Here is a 21,902-nt window from a genome sequence, read left to right as displayed (position 1 = left end):
TTGATTGCCAACGCGGACTGCAGACCTTCCTTGACAACAGCAGCTCATGAAGGTATGGCCTCTGCCCATGCCGGCGTTTCAGCGACTGTTACTCTCTTACAACAACGTTACTGGTGGCGCGGATTATATAAACAGACTCGTACTTATGTTCTTAATTGTGACATTTGCCAGCAGATTAAACCTTTGACTGCTGCGCGCCCACCACAAACTCAGTTGTACATATCTAATAAACATCTTGGGTGTGTTTATCTAGATCACTGCGGTCCTTTCTCCTCTGATACTGCTTATAAGTACATCTTAGTTGCAGTAGATTCTTGCACATGTTTTCTATGTGTATGGCCACAAAGGAGTGCTGATGCTCGAACTGTCATCAGGGATTTGCGTGTCTTTGTGGGAATTTTTGCATGTGGTACCCTTCATTCTGACCAAGGTCCTGCGTTCGCCTCTAAGGCGTACAAAGAAGCCATGAGATCTTTGGGGGTCCAAGTCAAATTTTCATCTCCATACCGGCCTGAGGACAATAGTGTTGTGGATCGAATGACCTGTGACTTAAAGCAATCCCTGACAGCTAGGGTTTTAGGCACTGGCAGGAACTGGTTAGCCCATCTTTATAACGTTCAACGTGCACTTAATAATCTCCCTAGAAGGTCTCTGGGTGGGCGGATCCCATACGAAATGCTCTTTGGCATAAAAATGTTTGTCCCGGACCTTGATGGTCTAGACATGGTGGCGTCGGCCGCACCCTTTGATGTAGATGATCACTGTGCTGTATGACAGAATCTACAAGAGACCAGAGACAGTCTTGCAAAGGAACACTTGCCCTCCACAACTGATGCTGCGCTTCAGATTCTGGTAGTCAGCTGGCTACCTCGAGTTGGTGACCTGGTCCGTGAGAAGGTGGAGAAAAAGAAGGAGTTTGGCCCCTCTTATCGTGCTCCAGTACCAGTGCTTGGCGTGCAGGGTACAAGAACAGTCATTTTATCTCCACTTCCTGGTTGAAAGGATAACAGGTGTATCTCTATTGACAATGTCAAACTACAACGAGTGGCTGATTCTTCTTAGTATGACTCCAGCGGTCTCTTGTCCAGCGATGCTGAGGAATTCTGTCTTGGCTCCGGCATCTACGACCATGCCTGACATTGCCATCGAGATGCATACAGTTACTAATCCTTTGTTGCCACAACCGGCGGTGGTCGATCTGAAGATGCTGAGTATACTTATCCCACAGATATGTCGTTGCTTGGTTTACAATTACCTGCAGTTGACCAGTCACGTTTTTCTTTTGACACTAACTCTATGACTTCCAATCCCTCATCGGGGTTTCTATTTTTGCTTCTTGGTTTAAGAGACATTTTTAAATCCCCCCCTGGACTTACATTTGGCTGTTGCTCATAAGTCTTTTTTTCTTTATGACCATTGGATTTGTGGTGGCATTCTTTTGCCTTGTAAATGGACACTTTCTCACCGAAAGATCTGAAATTAGACTAATTGATGGAACTTTGGCTCCCCACTCCTCATTGCACATCATGAAAAGGGACCAGACTTTTGTGAATATTACTGCCTGTGTTAGATGGGATTGTGTGGGATGCCGTTCAATTTCAAATTCATGGTCCCACAGAGGTGATTAATGTCCCCAATGTACTTCGTGTTTCTATGGGAGATGTTGTGAAACTAAACATCCGCTCTGATGATTGGGACGTCAAGGTCATAGAGGCGTTGTTTTCTGATTTGAAATATTATGCTGCCTTTGATGCTGAGGATTTGTATTTAGACACAGCTAATTATGGGGAACTGTTTTGCTACCAACACTATGGCAATCATTTCCTACATGAAGCCAATACATTTAGAAATGTTGTTAATTATACACAATGGGAACATTGTCCGGCACCATTGGAAGGCAGCTCCAGATCTTTACTGAACAAATGTACAGATTTCGGTGTTTCTGAACCTGAAGCCCTTTATTTTAAAGTGGCGGCGGAGTCAGCTTCAAAAGTTAGGCTGACCCACACTAAATTATTGTATTCCAAGTCCTTAATGGATGAATTGGCTGTTGGGGGCTATGAGCTGTGGAAAGATACTATTGATCTTAAATCTGTTTGGGGTTCTAAAACATGCAGGTACAAGGAACAGAAGCTCAGCATCATGCCTGCCTCATCCCAAACCACATGTTATTTTTGAATTCTAGCATTTTACAAGCCACCTGCTTTGGATTGGATACTTCCAAAAAGCGTAATTCCCCCTCTATTCCTGATCTGGGTGCTTATCCAAAATGGGATACACACTCAGATCTGTCCCTTGCTACATTACAGTCATATATTACTAACACGTCCTTCGACATTTCAGAGTTAGATCATGAAGGATGGTTGATATGGCAGATGAGCTCAGATTCCTGTCAACATCGGTTTCTGGGTCTGCAACCTGGATATACGCAGGTTCGAGTGGACCCCCGTTTTGAATCTTCCCATTCAGTTACTACCTACTCTATAGGGAAGTTATTTCAGCACTGGCTGCAACATTCCACCTTGGCATCTGTTAAAATTCATTTATCAAAATTACAAGACAAAATAGATTTGAAGGATTTTGTTAAAGGTCCTGTGGGTGGCAGGTCCAAAAGGTTGGTGTATGCTATTTATAACGAAGTTTGGAAATTATCGCAAATTGAAGTTGCTTCCAGATTGAGAGCTATTGATCAAGCAAATTTGGAAAAAGTGCTAGCTGTCATCGATAACAGCATTAACACCCTTTCTTCCAGAATTTACACATTAGATAATATTGTTTCGTCTGTTGTGGATATTGTGCAGGATGATCTGTCTGTTTTATATCATGGTCAGAATCAATTGCGTTCTATAATGCAGTTTGCATGGACTTTGCATGGACTTTGCAAACATTGAAGGCTGGGAAAGTTCCCTGGGACTACATGAATACATCGTCTTTATTCCTGCCATTTAATCTAACTGCAAAACAACAGTTCATGTCCATGAAAGATGCAACGTATTCATTACTGCATATTGAAAAGTTGGAACCTTTGCCTTTCTATGTGGCCGAATTGAACTGCGCTGTGTGGCTTATCCACGGGTTAATAACCTTGCCATTTCCTTTGTTTAAGTTCAGTTCATGTATGAAACATTATGCCCTAGGCCGACATGAACCATTGGGTACTGCGTTCCTGCATGAAGTTTGGTCACTCCCATTTACATACAGGTGCATGAGAGAAGGTAAAGAAGTTTATTTGAAAGGTGAGGAATGCACTTCCACACCTGATCACTCGGTAGTCTGTAGGCACATAGAATTGCATGGTGCATGCAATGTTCAGGCACCGAATTTAGCTTGCGTTCTAAAAGGGATTCCGGTGCCAGCCATTACGCCCGCTTTTACATTGTTAGCTAACGGTAGTTATTTACTTTTGAATAATGAAGCCTGCTGCGGAATGCTAGTGGGGATTCCGTACGTTGTGACTGTCTCACAACGGGTAGTCTGCTGTAAAAATATCCTTTTCCCGCCCCCGCATGGGAGGCTGGATGTATCCACCTGGCCTTCCATCCCAACCTTGAAAGCAGAGTTCAACAAGATGAGCAGAATAAGGGCTCTATTGTCTCAAAAAGAAATCGCTCTGACTTCCTCCTGTGAAACATTTGTCCTTCACGTAGCAAACACCCGCACCGAGGTGCATGCACTTTTAAATACTGATCTCCCCCTTCATTTCGGTGCTCTGATTCTGACTATATTCAATGCCTCGTCAACAACGGGCTTGGCACATTTTTTCAAATTTGTGGGCTCCGGCCTCATGACCTCCTTCCAAACTATCTTTGGTGTGATACCGGCTTTTTTTCATTCTATTTTTTTCAGCGTCTTTGGTGGGCTCCCGTTGATTCTCGCCCTCACAGCTGGTGTGCTGCTGTTGGTCTGCTTACTGCGCAATGGCTGCACAATATGTGTCACACGACAGCCTGCCCCGGCTGCTCCATCTTCGTAACCGGATGGTTGAATATTATGGAACATTACCACTGGCCACTTTAAGCATAGCCTATGGATTGTCCTTCCGGTTTTCCTACTTTACTTGCGTGCAACCTGTTTTTCATTGCCTAGATTGTCCTTTCGAATGGGCTCTGGATTTGTGCTTGTCGAACTCGGTGTCCCCTGCCCCGGATTATTATCGACTGATGAGTCCCTTAGTGGCTCATGAGTTGGACTGTTCTGGTATCAGGATTATGGCCTGTGGAGTGGCACATGGAGTCCTAGGGATTTGGGACATCTGTGCAGCAGCGTATGATTTCTTGGTGAGAAGTTATCTTGAAGAACACGCAAGTTGTCCTCTGATTGTGCTAGAGGCTCCAATAATGGAGGGACATTTATGTTTGTTTACTTTGTTGGACTGGATGGTGGAAACCTTTACAGAACATTAAAATTTCTTCCTCTTGGAGGCTGTCGCTACTTATTGTGCTTACACGTTGATGGATTAACTTGGATGTCACCCAACTTTCATTGTACAAACTACACATTTATTTATTTTTAAATTCGATGTTTAGCCTCTGCTGAGCCTTTGCAAGATGTTACATATTTTTTCTCTCTTTCTTTTTCATTTTTTACACTGATTTTTCGAACTTTCACTCCCATTTATATGGATTTACAATACATGCACTTGGTTCTGATACTGTCGAACTTGAACTCTGCGTTCCTAAATTGTATCCCTATTTTTTCGTGGTCCGATCAAGGGAGGGTGTAGTGGAGACTGAGTTCCAGGTGCACACATTGCTATGTTAGCATAAGCGTCTTAGAAGTTGACACGCCATCTTGACACTTTTGCTGCTTTGCACACGACACTACAGATAGATGTTATTACATGAAAACTGCTTGCTTGCCTTTTCTTCACATGAGAACAGTCTGTTGTTCACATCCCTAGACGTGCACCGCGACCTTGGTCTGAACATTGTGTGCAGAAACAGTCAGGGCCAACAAACAATGTATGCTTTTGAATTCAGGTTGATCGGCCCACGCTCTAGCCATAACACGCACACAGCTGCAAATATCTGAAACTCGAGCGCCTTTAATATTGCAGTTTGCATGCATGAGACACACACTTTGGAGAAGACTTTTTCCAGACACAGAGCAAAGCTGATCCTGTGATGTGATTCACCCAAGCTGATATTTATGGTATGATGTTCCCCATTCAAACCTAGAGACCTTCTATTAGTCTAAATAATACTAGCTTACTAGCTAAGGGAGGGTGGTTGTATTCCACTATCATTTGTAACATGATTTCTCCCTTCATTTTCTATGGTATTGTAACAATGCTGATGGTTTTATTCTTAATCACTTGTCTGCTTATGTTAGCCAAAGTACTGCATCTTAGGACACGTAGTTTATAAAATAAACATTTTAAACTTTACTGTGTCTCTGATTACTCTTGTTGTGGACTGATATGAGAATAATAACGAACAGGTATTTCTAATTCCCACCATTCCTGAGAGTACTCTTAGTCGCATATTCTGGGTTGTCTAATCATTGGTAACTTCGAGGTGATACGGAGAGCGAATGAGACATTGATGCTAGTCGGATAGGGGTTCTGGGTAGTGAGGTGAGTTTTTGGTAGACCGCAATTCACTGAGGTCCCGGTTTCCTGCGCATAGTTCTGTGCATGAGCAGAGTGAGCTTTTCGGAACAAAAAGATCTCTGTTTTTTTCGTACTGCGCTGCAAAAAGTGATCAGTCATCCAGGTTGAAATTCTTAGTAAATAGTTCTTACATTTGATTTTGATCCGCATTGGATTATTGTCCATAGTGATGACCAATTGTGTGTTTCAAACCCACATGACCAGATGAGTTTTGCCAGGGGTGCCACATAGACATTGAACAAAGTGGGACTCAAAATTGAGCCCTGTGGCACCCCTTTATCCAGGACCATGGAAGCAGAAGAATAGTCCCCCAACTTAACCAGAGGAGTACGCTCAGACAGGAAATTCTTCATCCATTCCAAAGATTTACCTGTGACACCAATCTCCCCTAGTCTTTGGCCTAAGATTTGATGGGAGATGGAGTCAAAGGTCACTAACAGATCCAGGTGAACCAGCATAGCTGAAGAACCCTGGTCTAAAGCCAGTTTGATTGTATCCATAACCTCTACTAAGGCTGATTCTGTGCTGTTAGATGCACGGAAACCTGACTGAGAAGTGTTCAGCAGGTGGTTCGATATGAGGTAAGACACCGATTTTGTGACCCGTATGTGTATATATCAAAGGTGTGTATCCTGTAAAATCCCAGGCATGTTCACCTCAGGGAACTGGTGAAATAAAGCAGGTATAGCCCCTTAAATAATGTAGAAGTGGTGCCTCGGGTGTCAGTAGGGCACAAAGGAGATTACACTCAGCGTACTGCTTCCAGATAAATTGATTTTTGGCAATGCATTTCAACCTCAACAGGCTTCATCATGGCCTAATATGCAAATAGTGCCCCACCCACCGTAGAAATAGCAGCAAAGCGAAGAACATAAACAACATACTACCGAGAATCTTTTCATAGAGCACATTGGGATGCAAAAAAACTGATAAAGTAAATTAGTTTCAGTCCACAAAATTAATTCTTAACAGAATTATAGTCAAATTAAAGCTAACCAATAGGTTGACATGTCAATAAATGTTGTGTAAAAGACATACAATGGTGCCAATTCCGATCCTGTAAAACACGGGTACAAATCGTCGGATGGAGCATTTTCTCCGTCCGACTCGTACCCGTGAAAAATACATTACAAACATGCAAGTACGATTCGTACGGAAACACCATTGCCGTACGAATCGCAAAAAACACCGACCCATAACACAAATACCCACAATTCCGATCCGGGACACCGCGGACGTGACGTCCGGACGGAGTCAGGCAGCGTTACACGAACCAGCAAGTACGATCCGTCCCCACGTCACTCCGCACGGAGAATATTTTACGGCAGCCAAAAAGTGCCGGGAAATCAGGACGACGCGCAGAAGGAGCAGCTGTACACGACGGATAGCCATGGACCCCAACCTACGTGTCATCCCGGCCCTCATAGCAGTCCACCTGGTGTACAGGAACCGACGCAGACGCAGCAGAAGGTCAGAACAACACCCAGGGGCAAAGGGGGGGGGCAGGAAACATATCCCCCACCCAAGTTACAAATCAAACATGCCCTGTACATACCTGACCCCCAGGGCCTGGTCACTTCGGGGGGCGGGGGAGTCTCCACCAAGGCCTGCGTCCACCACAACGGAAGTCGGCATGGACGTGAACCGGCAACACAACAATTGTGGTACGCACCGTACCCACGCCTTAAGAGCGTGGGTACGGGTCGTACCACGCCCACCCCTACGGCACCCCAACAATGGCGGTACGGCCCGTACCCATGCCTTTGGGACGTGGGTACGAGCCGTACCGCCATTGTAGGGGTGACGTAGGGGTGGCCGTGGTACGACCCGTACCCACGCTCTCAAGGCATGGGTACGGGCCGGACCGCCATTGTTGGGGTGACATAGTGGTACGGCCCATACACATCCCTTAAGGATGTGGGTACGGGTCGTACCACGCCAGTGGACAGACACATAGGGGTGTGTGGCCATCAGCCCCAGCAGCGCCCAGACATAGGAGGGGTGGGTGCAGAGTCCTCCCAGCAGTGCCCAGACATAGGAGGGGTGGGTGCCTATCACTCCCAGCAGTGCCCAGACATAGGAGGGGTAGGTGCAGAGTCCTCCCAGTAGTTCCCAGACATATGAGGGGTGTGTGCAGAGTCCTCCCAGCAGTGCCCAGACATAGGAGGGGTGGGTGCAGAGTCCTCCCAGCAGTTCCCAGACATAGGAGGGGTGGGTGCCTATCACTCCCAGCAGTGCCCAGACACATGAGGGGTGGGTGCAGAGTCCTCCCAGCAGTGCCCAGACATAGGAGGGGTGGGTGCCTATCACTCCCAGCAGTGCCCAGACATATGAGGGGTGGGTGTAGAGTCCTCCCAGCAGTGCCCAGACATAGTGAAGTACTGGGTATTTTAGACCCAGCGGTGCAGGGGCACACACCCTATGACTTCTGGGTTCACCCTGTTCCGGACCTACAGAAACACAGAGTCTTCTGGGTGAAGTCAAAGATTCGTTTATTGGCTGCAGACCAATTACAGGTATCCTAGAAGTACAACAGCGTGTATGTTCTCAGGAGACTGCTGAAAATCATAGGAACGGACTTCTCCTTAAGTACAAAATATCATGCTCCAGGCACACATTCCTTGGTTTACGATATGGCCATATAAAGGTATACATTACAAACGAAAAAGCAGAGTCATGATGACCATCCCACATTCCAGTTCGGCCAGCCCACAATGATTTACACAGTAAGGTTCAGATCCCACATCAGATGTAAACAGACCCCCCAATAAACATGAGCATCTCCTGTTTTGGGAAACAAGTCATAAAGCAGGAACAAGCAGGTGTGGAAGAGATTAGCCAGGAGATTGTGTAGAATGAAAGGGTTTTATGACGGGTCAAGCCCTGATGCTAATCACAGGTGGACGGAGGAAGGGGAGCTCGTGAGACCGGTTTGGCCTGGGGCAGCAGAGCCAGCTGCCCAGGTCACAGAGAAGTCAGAGGGAAAGCCCATGTACTGTGAGGCCCGTATTTACTCCATTATAGCCTATGTGAGGGCAATGACAAGATGGCCACTGCTTCCAAAATGGAACCCGCGTAGTGAAGCTGAATAACGTGTACACAGTGCATTCATAGCTAGAACGATATATAAAGCACTCGTACATGCCGCATTTACCATTTGCGGTTCGCTAATACCAAGATAGACAGGGGTAGGGCCCTGTCCCCTACGCGGTCCCGAATATTAAAGTACGACAGACCCTCCTTTTGCCCTTACATAGGCAATCACTATACTCATCTTAATCCGAGTCTAGGTCAATGTTCACGAAGTCATGGAGATGTTGCTGTAGCATCATCCTATTACTTAGCTCGTCCCTTGATACAGGTTTCCTTACACATAAGGTAGTACAGAGGCCACATATCGCGGGAGCACACTGTATACACAGACAGAACAGGAAAAGAATGGCTAAGATCATTCCAATGACCATCAGAACTTTCCAACCCCAGGCAGATATCAATTCCCAGAACCACCCCACCAGTGACCAATCTCCCTTATCCACGTGTATGGCTTCAGATATTTTATGGAGTTTGGAGATGGCTTGATACACTGTTGGAGCATTATCTGGTATGAAAATGCAGCAACTGGATTGGATGACCTTGCATACCCCACCGCGGTCTGCAAGAATAACGTCTAGAACCATGCGGTTCTGCAAAGTCATGAGGCGATCCGCTTGGAGCTCAGCTGTCAGATTACTAAGGGCACCAGCCGTTACATTGACAGTGGATTCAACCACACGTGTCAGTTGTCTCAGGTTCCGACTATTGACCATAGGTCCCCAAAACGGCAGGAAACCCAAGAAGAAGTCTCCTGCTTCCTGACCGGCAGTATCCTCCTTACTAATCACACCTCTCACAACTCTGGTCTTGTGATAGTCAGAGGCAGCAGTAAATGTCGGCGGTAGCAAGTTCGCAATATAACATGTGCCCGAGAAATCAGGGGGCAGCCATGTATATGCTCGGTCATTACAGATGAAATATGTGCCCTTGGCAGCCAAAAACGCAGGGGAAAACTGTGACGGGAAGGTGTACGTTTCAGTACAGTCACTTCTTCCCAGTTGAGCTCTAGGATTCTGACCATTACCCTGTAAGCAGAACCGACCCATGTGGGGTACGACCCAGATTGGAGATGAGATTTTTCGCTGTCTTTCACCCAGACTAATACTATACCCCGTCGCGTTCCATCCTACATAAGGTCTCAACTCTTCTTTGGGAATGGATGAGTATGCATCGATATCCCTACTCATATCGGCAACTCCTTTCATCAAAGCCTTATTATTGGTGATAGGTCTGATGGAACGCGGTTGGCGAGGGGAGTATGTATCTAGAGCATAGAGAAACATGGTTTGGAATGCCCATGACGATCCATTGTAACTATACGGCAGCACCAGGTAGGGAATACCCTTGTTAATGGTATGTGGCATTAACCCACACACCCAGCAGTTGGTCGTATTCATTACCAGTTGGTGCTGGTGCAAGAGCTGGATAAACGAGTTATTTACGAACTCTGATCGTCTGGTCTGTTCGTGCTCAGGCAAAGGGTGAAAAGAGTGAGAGGAGGCAGTAGAAAGAGGTATAGGCTGTTCAGTGGGTTCAATGGGCTTTTGAGCGGAGAAAAACACAAATCCTACAATAAACATTATGATACTACACAGTGTAAAAAGGCACAAAAAGACAAAACATTTACTTTTTACAATTCTACACATCCTTGCGTTAGAGTTCACTTCCTCAATCGGTCTCTCCATCTTAAAAAACTCCATCCTCTACTCGGGCCGCTCGCGGCGGATGAGTTTCTTCTGCTAAGGAGTACGCCTGTCAGTCCAGGGAAACGCCCTAGACCAACCAGAACCGTTGACCTAGCGTCTTCGGCCTGTACCCCAAAGTCTTGGCACCGCGACCCTGCGGCAGAACCCGGATGGTGGTTCGAAAAACAAAAATCAAGAAAGTCCTTCAGATGGGAGAGCAAAAATGTCAAAAAAGGAAATAGTAAGGAAATCTTTATTTGTCTATGGGCCTAGGTCTCAAATTATAGCGGAGACGGCCAGGTGCTGTTTGGTCTTGAAACAAAAGTTCAGGCTCAGTGGTGTCCAGTCGACTTGATGGCGGCACAGCTTCCTGCAGAATATTGTCACTCTCTTGGTCTGAAACTGTGCCTCTTATGCGTGCGTCACTGAATGGTACAAAACGAGGTACAGTGTCTGTCTCTGAGTCGGCGATACCCTCCTTGACCCACTGGTCATATGGCAGAGGCAAGGGGACTACTTTACAGTGGGTACCATGAATCCAGTGTTTCTTCCCTTTCACTCGCACTGCTGATCTTGTCGAAAGGAGAACAAGATGAGGGCCGATCCAGCGAGGCTCGTCGTTGCTCTTGCGCTGGAAATTTCGGACTAGCACCCACGTACCAGGGTTGATAGGGTGTCCAGGAGGTTCAGAGGCTTGGGGAAGAGTATCATGTACCTGTTGGTGCAAAACACGCAGTTTAACAGTCAAATCATACAGGTAATCGAGCAGTACTGGATGTTCTATCTCACTGAACTTCATGGGCCTCGGTACACCCCATACATTGGCCGGACGGCCAAAGACAACCTCATAGGGACTAAGTCCCACTCGTGAGTGTATGGTCATTCTGGTGGACAGGAGTGCTAAAGGCAGAGCGTCAGGCCATTTAAGACTGGTGCTCGCCTGGATTTTGGCCAGCTTGAGCTTTAAGGCTCCATTGTAGCGTTCTACTAATCCAGCTGATTGGGGGTGATTTGCAGCATGGAACTTTTGCTTTATCCCTAGCCCTTCACATACATTCTTCATCACTTTACCCACAAACTCACTTCCGTTATCACACCACACCATTCTTGGCATCCCAAACCTAGGGAAAAACTCTTTCACAAAGGCTTTGGCTGTGGATAGGGCAGTGTTATCTTTCAGAGGATAAGCCTCTATCCATTTTGAGAAAGCACAAACAACCACCAGTACATATTTCAGGTTGTTGCATCTTTCCATGTGAATAAAGTCCAGCTGCAAAACTTCAAATGGACATGATGGGGGTGCAAAGTGACCAGCTGGAGTTGGGGTTCCCCTACCAGGGTTGTACTTCAAGCATACTATGCAATTCTTGACCACATTCTCTGCACACTTGGGAATCCCAGCATTCTGCCATACTGGAGCCAACAACTTGCATATACCTTTCGTACTGATATGTGCCATTCCATGTGCCATAGTGACCACTGGAAGCACATACGCATCAGGCAACAACCATCGCCTATGTTCTGTCAGATCAATCCAACAACCATTCTCATCCAACTTACCCATACTTTCTCTCCACTTGCTTAACTCTTCCTCTGTGGCTTCAGCTTGAAGCGACTTCACACTCTCTATTGTGTTCTCACACATTCCCACGTCATTAACCCATCTTGCGGGACCTGCAACATACATTCTAGTCTTCACATTCTGTGCTGTTTCTTTCGCGGTCTCATCAGCAAACGCATTCCCACGTCCAACATCATCTGTGACTTTCCTGTGCGCACTGCATTTCATGATCGCAACTTGCAACGGTAGGGTCAGTGACTCAAGGAGATCATTCACCAACTTGCCATTCTGAATTTTAGCTCCATGCGACGTCAGGAACCCACGCTCCTTCCACAAACGCCCAAAATTATGAGCCACGCCAAAGGCGTACTGGCTATCTGTGTATACATTCACTCTCATTCCTTCAGACAACACGCACGCTCTCGTGAGGGCGATTAATTCTGCTGCTTGGGCCGAATTATGTGGCACTCGTGCAGTTTCCACGACCGTGTGCAAAGTCGTGATAGCATATGCAGCAGTCGTGTCACCATTAGGGAGCTTGAAACATGACCCATCTACCCATAAAGTGCCATCACACTCAGTCAGGGGAGTATCTTTTAGATCTACTCTCCCTTTCGTCTCTTCTTCTGTTCTGAACAGACAGTCATGTTGCTCAATCTCATCTGAGTCTGCTGGAATTGGCAACAATGTGGCTGGATTCAGCGTATTGCATCTTTTTATGTGTATATGATTAGCTAACAGTGTAAGTTCATAACCTGATAACCGCGCACTAGTCAAGTGTTGCGTCTTGGTCCTATTTAATAATGTGTCTACAGCGTGTGGAACCATAACGATCAATGTGTTGTCCATTACCAAACCAGCAGATTGTCGGATAGACATCGCTGCAGCAGCTGTCGCTCTCAGACAGCTTGGCAATGCCCTTGCTACAGGGTCCAAGGTTGATGAGAAATATGCGCATGGGCGCGGTCTGTCGCCAAAAGGCTGTGTTAACACTGATAACGCACATCCATCTTTCTCATGAACATACAATGTAAAAGGCTTACTGTAGTCGGGAGTACCCAACACAGGTGCTGAACATAATGCATTACGCAATTCCACAAAACTTTTCTGGCACTCTTCAGACCATGGGATAGGATTCGGTGTGTCTTTGCATGTTAAGGCTAACAAAGGTTTTGCCAATAAAGAAAAACTAGGGATCCAATGGCTACAGTATGAAGTGATGCCCAAGAAAGCACGTACTTCTCTCTGTGTTTTGGGCACACTCAACTGTGCAATAGCTTGAATTCTTTCTGGGGTCAGTTTCCTTCCCTCCTTCGATAAGAGATGACCTAAGTAGGTCACTTCTTGTCGACAATATTGCAGCTTAGAGAGAGACACTTTGTGATGGAAAGCGGATAAATGACGCAACAGTGACAATGTGGCTTCTTTACAAATCTTCTCAGTATCCGCGGCGATCAGTAAATCGTCCACGTACTGAATCAGGATAGCGCCACTAGGTAAAACAAGTGCATCAAGCTGCGCCTTCAAAGCCTGACTGTATATGGATGGACTCTCACAGTAGCCCTGGGGAGCGCGTTTGAAGCGGAAGCTTCGGCCTCCCAGACTAAAACCAAAAATATCTCTGCTCTCTTCTGCAATTGGGATACTAAAGAAAGCATTCTTTAAATCAATCACTGAAAACCATGCCGCAGAGGCTGGAATCATTGTTAACAAGGCAGTTATATCGGGGACAACCGGAAACTGTGGCACAACAATCTTATTAACCTCTCTGAGATCAATCACAAACCTGTAAACAGGTGGCTGTGAAGGATCCGATCGTTTTAAGACAGGTAAAATCGGACTATTGCAAACGTTGCCTCTTGTCTCTTCAATCACACCCTTATTAATCAAGTCGCTGACAATGTCTAACAATGCTTTCTGCCCTTCATTAGAGATCTTGTACTGGGGAATACGTGGCAGTCTGACATTAGCCTTTAGAGTCACCACATATGGCGGTATCTCCAAGAGGCCCACATCATTGGGACCAGTAGCCCAAAGGGCATCCGGAAGGGATGACAATTCAGGCGGCATTGTATTTTTAGACAAATACATTGGGGAAATCACTTTCTTGCCTAATGTAAGTTGTACTCCTGAAGGAGAACAATACAGTGTAGCGTGCAATCTTTTCAACAAATCTAATCCCAGCAAATTCTCACCACAACCTGTTGTCAGAATCAGGGGTGCTTTCAGCTCGCAAGGTCCAACAGAAAGGGACATGGGACTGGAAATCGGGTTCCTAACTGGGGCGCCAGAAAAACCTACTGAAACATTTATATCGCCAGACAAAGGTGCGCCAGGGAGTTTTGAATGCATGATTGAACTCTTTGCAGCACCAGTGTCTAGCAGAAAAGGCTCCGTTATATTTGCTGTAGTCACCTCAACATACGGTCCACTCTGATCCACTGGCACTGAAACAACTCCCTCTCTCTGTCTACGGCTGTCCTAGTAATCATTATTCTCTGCATCACCGTCCTCTGCATAATAATCATTATTATAATACTGGGCCGTATTACTAATCGCGTTAGCTTGCTGATCAAAGCTATTGATGGTATTTTGAGGCGGCAGAGGACGCGCGTTCTGGGGAACACTTCCACGCCCTCTGCCTCTAGGAGCTTGCTGACCACCCCTACCTCTTGCGCCATACATATTACCGTTCCGCTGCATTAATTTAGGGCAACTATATTTAAAATGACCTTCCTCTTTACAGTATGAACATTGGTTGGGACCTACAGGGACACGTGGTTGGTAATACCCATTCATTTGCTGGTTGTTCTGAAACTGTTGGGGTTGGTGATAGACACCTTGGGGTTGCCTATAATTATTCTGACCTCCACGTGGCGGATAGGCCTGCTGTAAAAGGACCTTTGTCTTCAGTTCCTTCGTTTTCTTTTCTGTTCTATCTTTCTCGTCTTTATCTCTGTTTTCATAATACTGTGCAGTAGCCAGTATTTGCGCTGAAGAAGAAACAGCCCAAGAACTTTCTGAATCTTTTAACTTTTTACACAAATCAGGAAGTAAATTCTGCACAAACTTATCCACAAATAACCGTTGGCCACCCTCAGTACTCATTTCCTGCCCACTGTGGTCAATAAACGTTTCTTCAAACCTAGTAAAGAAGTCTGACACTGTCTCATCTTTCTTCTGCTTGCATGCAGATAGCTTGTCCCAATTTACGCGCATCGCAGGCATTATTGTCTTCATATACGTGATGATTCTACCAGGCAATTCAGCTACTAAAGGTTCCGGTTTCGCACCACCAGTTTGTCTAGCATCAGCAGCAACAATGTTAGCCCATGTATCCCCTAATTCTGCATTGTGATCTACATTACGAATTGACCCCCATAGAGGCTGTGGAACAACATTACCAAACAACATGTCTATGTCGGCCAGATTCATAATGCATGACCCTGCCGTCTGTGACAACTCTTTATAATAACCTGCTGGGTTTTTACGGGGATCAGGCAAGGACTGCTTAAGCGCTAACACCTCAGAGCGCTTCCATGGAACATGCACCCAAACACGCTGGAAATGCGCTGCCACAGCGGGGTTACCACCGGCAGCTGCAACCGCTTCCTTCCATACCGGGGGAACTTCTCTCATAGGGTATTGTCGCGCTTTCGCCCTTTTCCCCACAAGGACATCTTGTTCAAACAATGATTGTTGGCAATCATCATTCCTGAAGGACAATACAACCGCAACTGCTTTATCTACTTCGCGGTCCACAATTATACCAGTTCCAAAATCGAACCTCACTCTACACAACTCCTGCGGGTTCGGATTTTTACCACTATCCTCCAATTCTTCACAGAGAACTTCGCACATTTTCTCAAACACATATCTCTGTTTCGGGGCATCCCATTGATGGAAAACATTAACAACTGATTCCACATTATACAGTGAAGGAAAAACGATCCATCTACGCGCCATGTTATCTATTACCTTTTTCTCATCGGGGTTAGGCAATTGGCTGCGCAACTGCTTACGCTGTAAACCAGGAGTCGCACCAGACGACTCAAAGAGAGGAGACATTAATGTAGTAACCACATTAGCTAAGCGCTGTCGCGCTGAAGGAGAAGCTGAGGCGAGAACAGGGGGAAAAACAGAGGGAAGAAAAGAGGATGTAGAGACAGGTACTGGAGTGGTGGAAGGAAGAGTGTTAGGGGAGGCAGTTGCTGTATTAGACAAAGTCGCAGGAAGTGCGGGGCAGTTGGAAGCACAACTGGCGGTGCTTGAGAGGGCTGCGCTACAGGGATAGCAACCGGCTGCAAAGCAACTGGCGGTTGCGGCAAGGCTTGCAGTATATGCACTGGAGGCGGCATATTTACAAGCTGGGGAGGCGCCGTGGCAGTTTGAGCATACGGGGGTGGCGAACTCAACAGATGTGACATCAGGGGATCTTTCTCCTTTTCTTCTAACTCATTCTGCTTAGAATGTGGTAAAGCTGGGTAACATTTGTCAATTCCTAACTTACGCTGCCTGTGCAATTGCTCGCTCATCTGTTCCTCCTCATTGTCTTTAAATTGTACAGCTGCTTGCATTACTGACATACCTTTCTCCCTCTTATTCTTTTTCGCTAACTTAATTTCCTTTTGTTTGGCTTCCTTTCGCCATAAGCGGAAAGAGTCAAACATCGCCGGCCGGGCTTTCTTCTTAAACAATTTAATTTCCAAATTATCTAAAATATCGGTATCGAAACTACCATTTTGGGGCCATTTTAAAACACCATCTTTCCTGGTGTAGTGGATCCACACTTCGTTATATGCAATGGGGCCTACGCCATGTTTTACATAGAGCTCATAAGTTGGAGTTCCAACCGGAGGAACCGGACATGATTCCTCTAGCTGGAAATCTTTTCCACAACCCAAACAGAATAATCTACCAAATAGTCCAGAACCAGGCATCTTTGCTCACTAGTCTAGATCCAAACGTCAAAGGATTATCGAATACGATATTCTCGTGAATACACGAGTCCTCTGGTTTTGGCGTTTGCAAACTCCAAAGTACCAAATTACCAAATCAAACGATCCCGAAGGATACCAAAAACAAATGGGAGACGCTCCACTTATACTTAACTGAATATTGCTGATCGATGGCGTCACCAGAAGACTCTCTCGATTGTTTCGCTCTCTCAGATTCGTCAAGGGTCCAAAACAGGTCGATTAATCAGGGCAGCAGTCCTTCGTAGCCGTCGGGACGCGGAGAACCTCGCAGAAAAGACTTTCGGACCACGTCGACATGCAGGGGTCGATGAAGTGGCGGCCTTCCTCCGGAATTTCCACACGAAGCTCCTCACGAACCTCTGGCTTGGACTGGTACCGCTGAAATCGTCCCGAGTTGGGCGCCAAACTGAAGTACTGGGTATTTTAGACCCAGCGGTGCAGGGGCACACACCCTATGACTTCTGGGTTCACCCTGTTCCGGACCTACAGAAACACAGAGTCTTCTGGGTGAAGTCAAAGATTTGTTTATTGGCTGCAGACCAATTACAGGTATCCTAGAAGTACAACAGCGTGTATGTTCTCAGGAGACTGCTGAAAATCATAGGAACGGACTTCTCCTTAAGTACAAAATATCATGCTCCAGGCACACATTCCTTGGTTTACGATATGGCCATATAAAGGTATACATTACAAACGAAAAAGCAGAGTCATGATGACCATCCCACATTCCAGTTCGGCCAGCCCACAATGATTTACACAGTAAGGTTCAGATCCCACATCAGATGTAAACAGACCCCCCAATAAACATGAGCATCTCCTGTTTTGGGAAACAAGTCATAAAGCAGGAACAAGCAGGTGTGGAAGAGATTAGCCAGGAGATTGTGTAGAATGAAAGGGTTTTATGACGGGTCAAGCCCTGATGCTAATCACAGGTGGACGGAGGAAGGGGAGCTCGTGAGACCGGTTTGGCCTGGGGCAGCAGAGCCAGCTGCCCAGGTCACAGAGAAGTCAGAGGGAAAGCCCATGTACTGTGAGGCCCGTATTTACTCCATTATAGCCTATGTGAGGGCAATGACAAGATGGCCACTGCTTCCAAAATGGAACCCGCGTAGTGAAGCTGAATAACGTGTACACAGTGCATTCATAGCTAGAACGATATATAAAGCACTCGTACATGCCGCATTTACCATTTGCGGTTCGCTAATACCAAGATAGACAGGGGTAGGGCCCTGTCCCCTACGCGGTCCCGAATATTAAAGTACGACAATAGGAGGGGTGGGTGCAGAGTCCTCCCAGCAGTGCCCAGACATAGGAGGGGTGGGTGCAGAGTCTTCCCAGCAGTGCCCAGACATATGAGGGGTGGGTGCAGAGGCCTCCCAGCAGTGGACAGAGACATGGTGGTGTGTACATCATCCTACAAGTATTAAAACTCCATGGGTGCATGAAGGCATATGCAAAGAGCGACTATATTGAGAGTGGCATGGCAACACATCACTGACAGCAGTGTCCTACTCCCATGATGGTGGATGACCATCCACCATTGCATGACACACCACATGTGTGTGTGATGACAAATGACACATGCTTACCCACCCCTGGTGCTGGCAGCACAATACACACACTGATAGCATGCCACAAGACTGTACATTCATGTGCCACCCTACTAAACTAAGAGACCCAAAAGGAACACACACTGTCACGCACATTCCAGGACTGATAGGAATGTACAGGTGCTGGGGCAGCCAACAAGTTGTTGCCTCCCATGGAAGGAAAAGGGTGGAGTACCCACAGATACAATGCCCACAATTGTCAGACAGGTGCCCAAAGACCCTGCAGAACACGTAACACATGTGTGCGAGGCTGGGAGTACACACATGCAAAGTGCGTAAAAGGGAACATGTCCACAAGACGTCGTGTCAATATACTCCATACACAAGTACAGTGACCACCAAGGGGGCCACAAAAGATGCAGGTGGAGACATTGCTGAGCAAGCATGGCCAAAGTTGAAGGGATCCGTCACACATCCAGGAAATGTAGACAGTGCTCAGCACAACAATTGGGAAACACCCTGCAGGGAAGATGTCAGGGTCCACACAGGAAGGAACACACCTAGGGACAATGTCACCATACAGTAAGAGCTTACATGACCAAAGATTATTTGCTGAGACCTTCTGATGGCACACAGATACCAAGGGCCACCCCATGAGCAGCACACTACTACATTTCCCAGACACCTAACACATTATCAACACCCCAAATCATGGAGCAGCAGCACCAGCAGCAAGACCAGAAAAGCATTTGTGTGCAAATGAAAAATGAAAAGCTTTATTCAGCATAAAAGAAGATTGGATTAGAAATGTCCACTATATACAAGGACCATAGGCCAGGCCATGAGCAAAGTCCTGGTGGGGGACACTTCGGGACGGGTCTCCCCTAGCTTGCCTGCACAGTTCACTCCTCCATATCATCCACAGTAGGGGGGCATCATGTGGGGGGGAAGGACCAGGCACCGCAGGGACAGGAGGGTGAAGGGTAGGTGTGGTGGGTGCAGGGACGGACGACTCCACCACAGGGGGTGGGGCAGCACCAAAGGTGGATGCGAGCTCGGCGCTGCACACATCAGCCAGTTCTTCAAGCGTCTCCCCTGCACCTGGAGAAACAACAGGCCCCAAGGAGGGGGGGCGGGTCGGAGGGATGGGTAGCAGCGCTACTGGGAGAGGTTGTGGACAGGAGGGGGAACTCAACTACCCTGGGCGGGTACTGCCTCCACCGCTTGCGGGGTGGTGCCACACTGGGGCTGAGGGACACACTGTCCACGAAGGACTGCTTATCCGACTGTTGCCCAGGAGAGCTAAGGGGAGTGGTTTTGGAGGAAGTGGGTTGTGAGGACTGCGCACTCCCACTGTGGCTGCGTGGCTGCTGTTTGCCCCCGACCCAGTGGCTGTGGCTACTTCCCCCTGTGTGTGTGTGACAGGAGGTGTGCGCTTGGCCTTCCCTGGTGGTGTGCTGCCTGTGTCTGGTGGGGTGCATGCATGGGGACGTCTGGGTGTGCATGGGACAGGCATGGGAGTGGGAATTGTGGATGGTGCAGGGGTAGGGGGGTGGAGGGAGTGCTGCTGGAGATCCACTGCTGCAGCCAGTGACGTGTCTATGGACCTCAGCAACATGCGTTGCTCAGACATCGCTGCTGACATGCCCTCCATGTACGACACCATCTGTGTCAGCAGTCTGGTGTGGCCATGGATGACATTAAGCAGCGATGTCTGACCAACCCTCAACTGCCGCAGGATGTCCACACACTCGGCATTGACAGCAGCAGGGGAGACAGTGGTCGCCTAGCACGGACATGAGGGACCCGAGCAAGTGGGAGGGCGGTGATGGGAATGGAGGGGGCGGCGAGAGATGCACTGCTGCTTTCAGCTGTGGGAGCAGCCTCCGCCCCCTCTGGGAGCTCAGCCTCGGACCCGTCTGCGTCATAGTCGGTGGTGGGACTGGACAGGTCCTCCGCCTGACTCCCCTCGCCCTCCGTGCCACTTGCTGCGCCAGACTCCCCAGCACTGGTGGCACCGGTGCTGGATCCCTCCTCCACGTCCGTGCCGGTGTCTCCCTCAGTGTACCCCGACGATGCTGTGGGCAAGGTGAAGAAACAGGAAATAATCAGACACCTGTATACATATGACACATGAGTCCAAACTACATAAGTCACAGTGCATAGCATGAAAAGCATCATGAGTAACATCTGCAATACTACGCACATATGTAGGCCCTGCACTACACAGTTGGTTGACCCACCATGCCACTTTGAAACAATGGAGAGCATGACACAACAGCAAAGAACTTGATATCGATTCATACAGAGAAGCTAGTGTCTGTGGACAGTCGAGCACAGCATCTGGACCACACACCGTTGGCAAAAATGGATGAGCAGGAACCATGTCTTTTATCTTTTGACACATGCTGCAAAGCACAAACATTAAACCCTGCACAACATGACTGGGTCAATACCTGTTGAGTGTCTGTCCAGACTATCATCACACACAGGGCAGACCTGGCAAGGAGACAAATAATGTTTGGGCATGTAGGCCTTGCCCGCACAAACACCCCCCTACCTGAGACAATGTGATTGTGACAGAGGAAGGACTCTTAATCAGGGATCACCGAAATGTGCTCCATTAAATCATAATAGCACTCAAACTACCCCTCGTGGGGCTGACCACACATATCATTGACAAACAACCATCATCAGATAGTTGTGCACAGACTCACAGGCACTGGCCAGTGTGAGGATGCACAGGCCACATTGGGTCACCCTGTACAGTGGACACATGTAGCACACCTTACGTAAATACAAATGAGGCCAGGGTACAATGCCACAGAGCCCAACCTATGCTGAAGACACAGAGAATGTCCACATTGTTGGCTGACACACATGATACCTAGGGAGAGGTGCCCCAGGGGACTGTAGTGGCCACACTCTTCCATGGTCCTGTATGGATATGACTGCAACAGAAGCGAACCTCCCTGCACTATGCACATCTCACACTCATGCACATCATGTCTGAGTGCAACACATTGCTCATGCATGCTGTAAGGCAGCACACTTTTAATACACACTCCTATGTCGGGACTCAGCAGCAGTGCCAACTAACATGGACCCCACAATGACTGAACTGGCCAGGGCACAGGCAAGGTCCCAACACATGTCACAGACCACCCCCACACATGATGCTGCAAGCATTGGGCACTTGGATTCACTGCCAGCCTAGATAACCTTGTGCAAGAGTGACTACCCACAGAGCCGGGAACACATGTCAAGGAGGGGAAGGTAGGAAGAACAGCACGGGTTGACTTTGTGGAACAGGATATGCACTGCACATATTAACCCTGGCAGTGTATCCATGAGACTGGGCACTTCCAAAAGCTGGTGACACACAACAAACACACGTGTACCTACCCCCTTCCTGCTGCTGCT

Source organism: Triturus cristatus, chromosome 5_1 (genome assembly GCF_964204655.1).
Source record: "Triturus cristatus chromosome 5_1, aTriCri1.1, whole genome shotgun sequence".
Classification (NCBI taxonomy): Eukaryota; Metazoa; Chordata; class Amphibia; order Caudata; family Salamandridae; genus Triturus; species Triturus cristatus.
Note: the sequence above shows the minus strand (reverse complement) of the source record.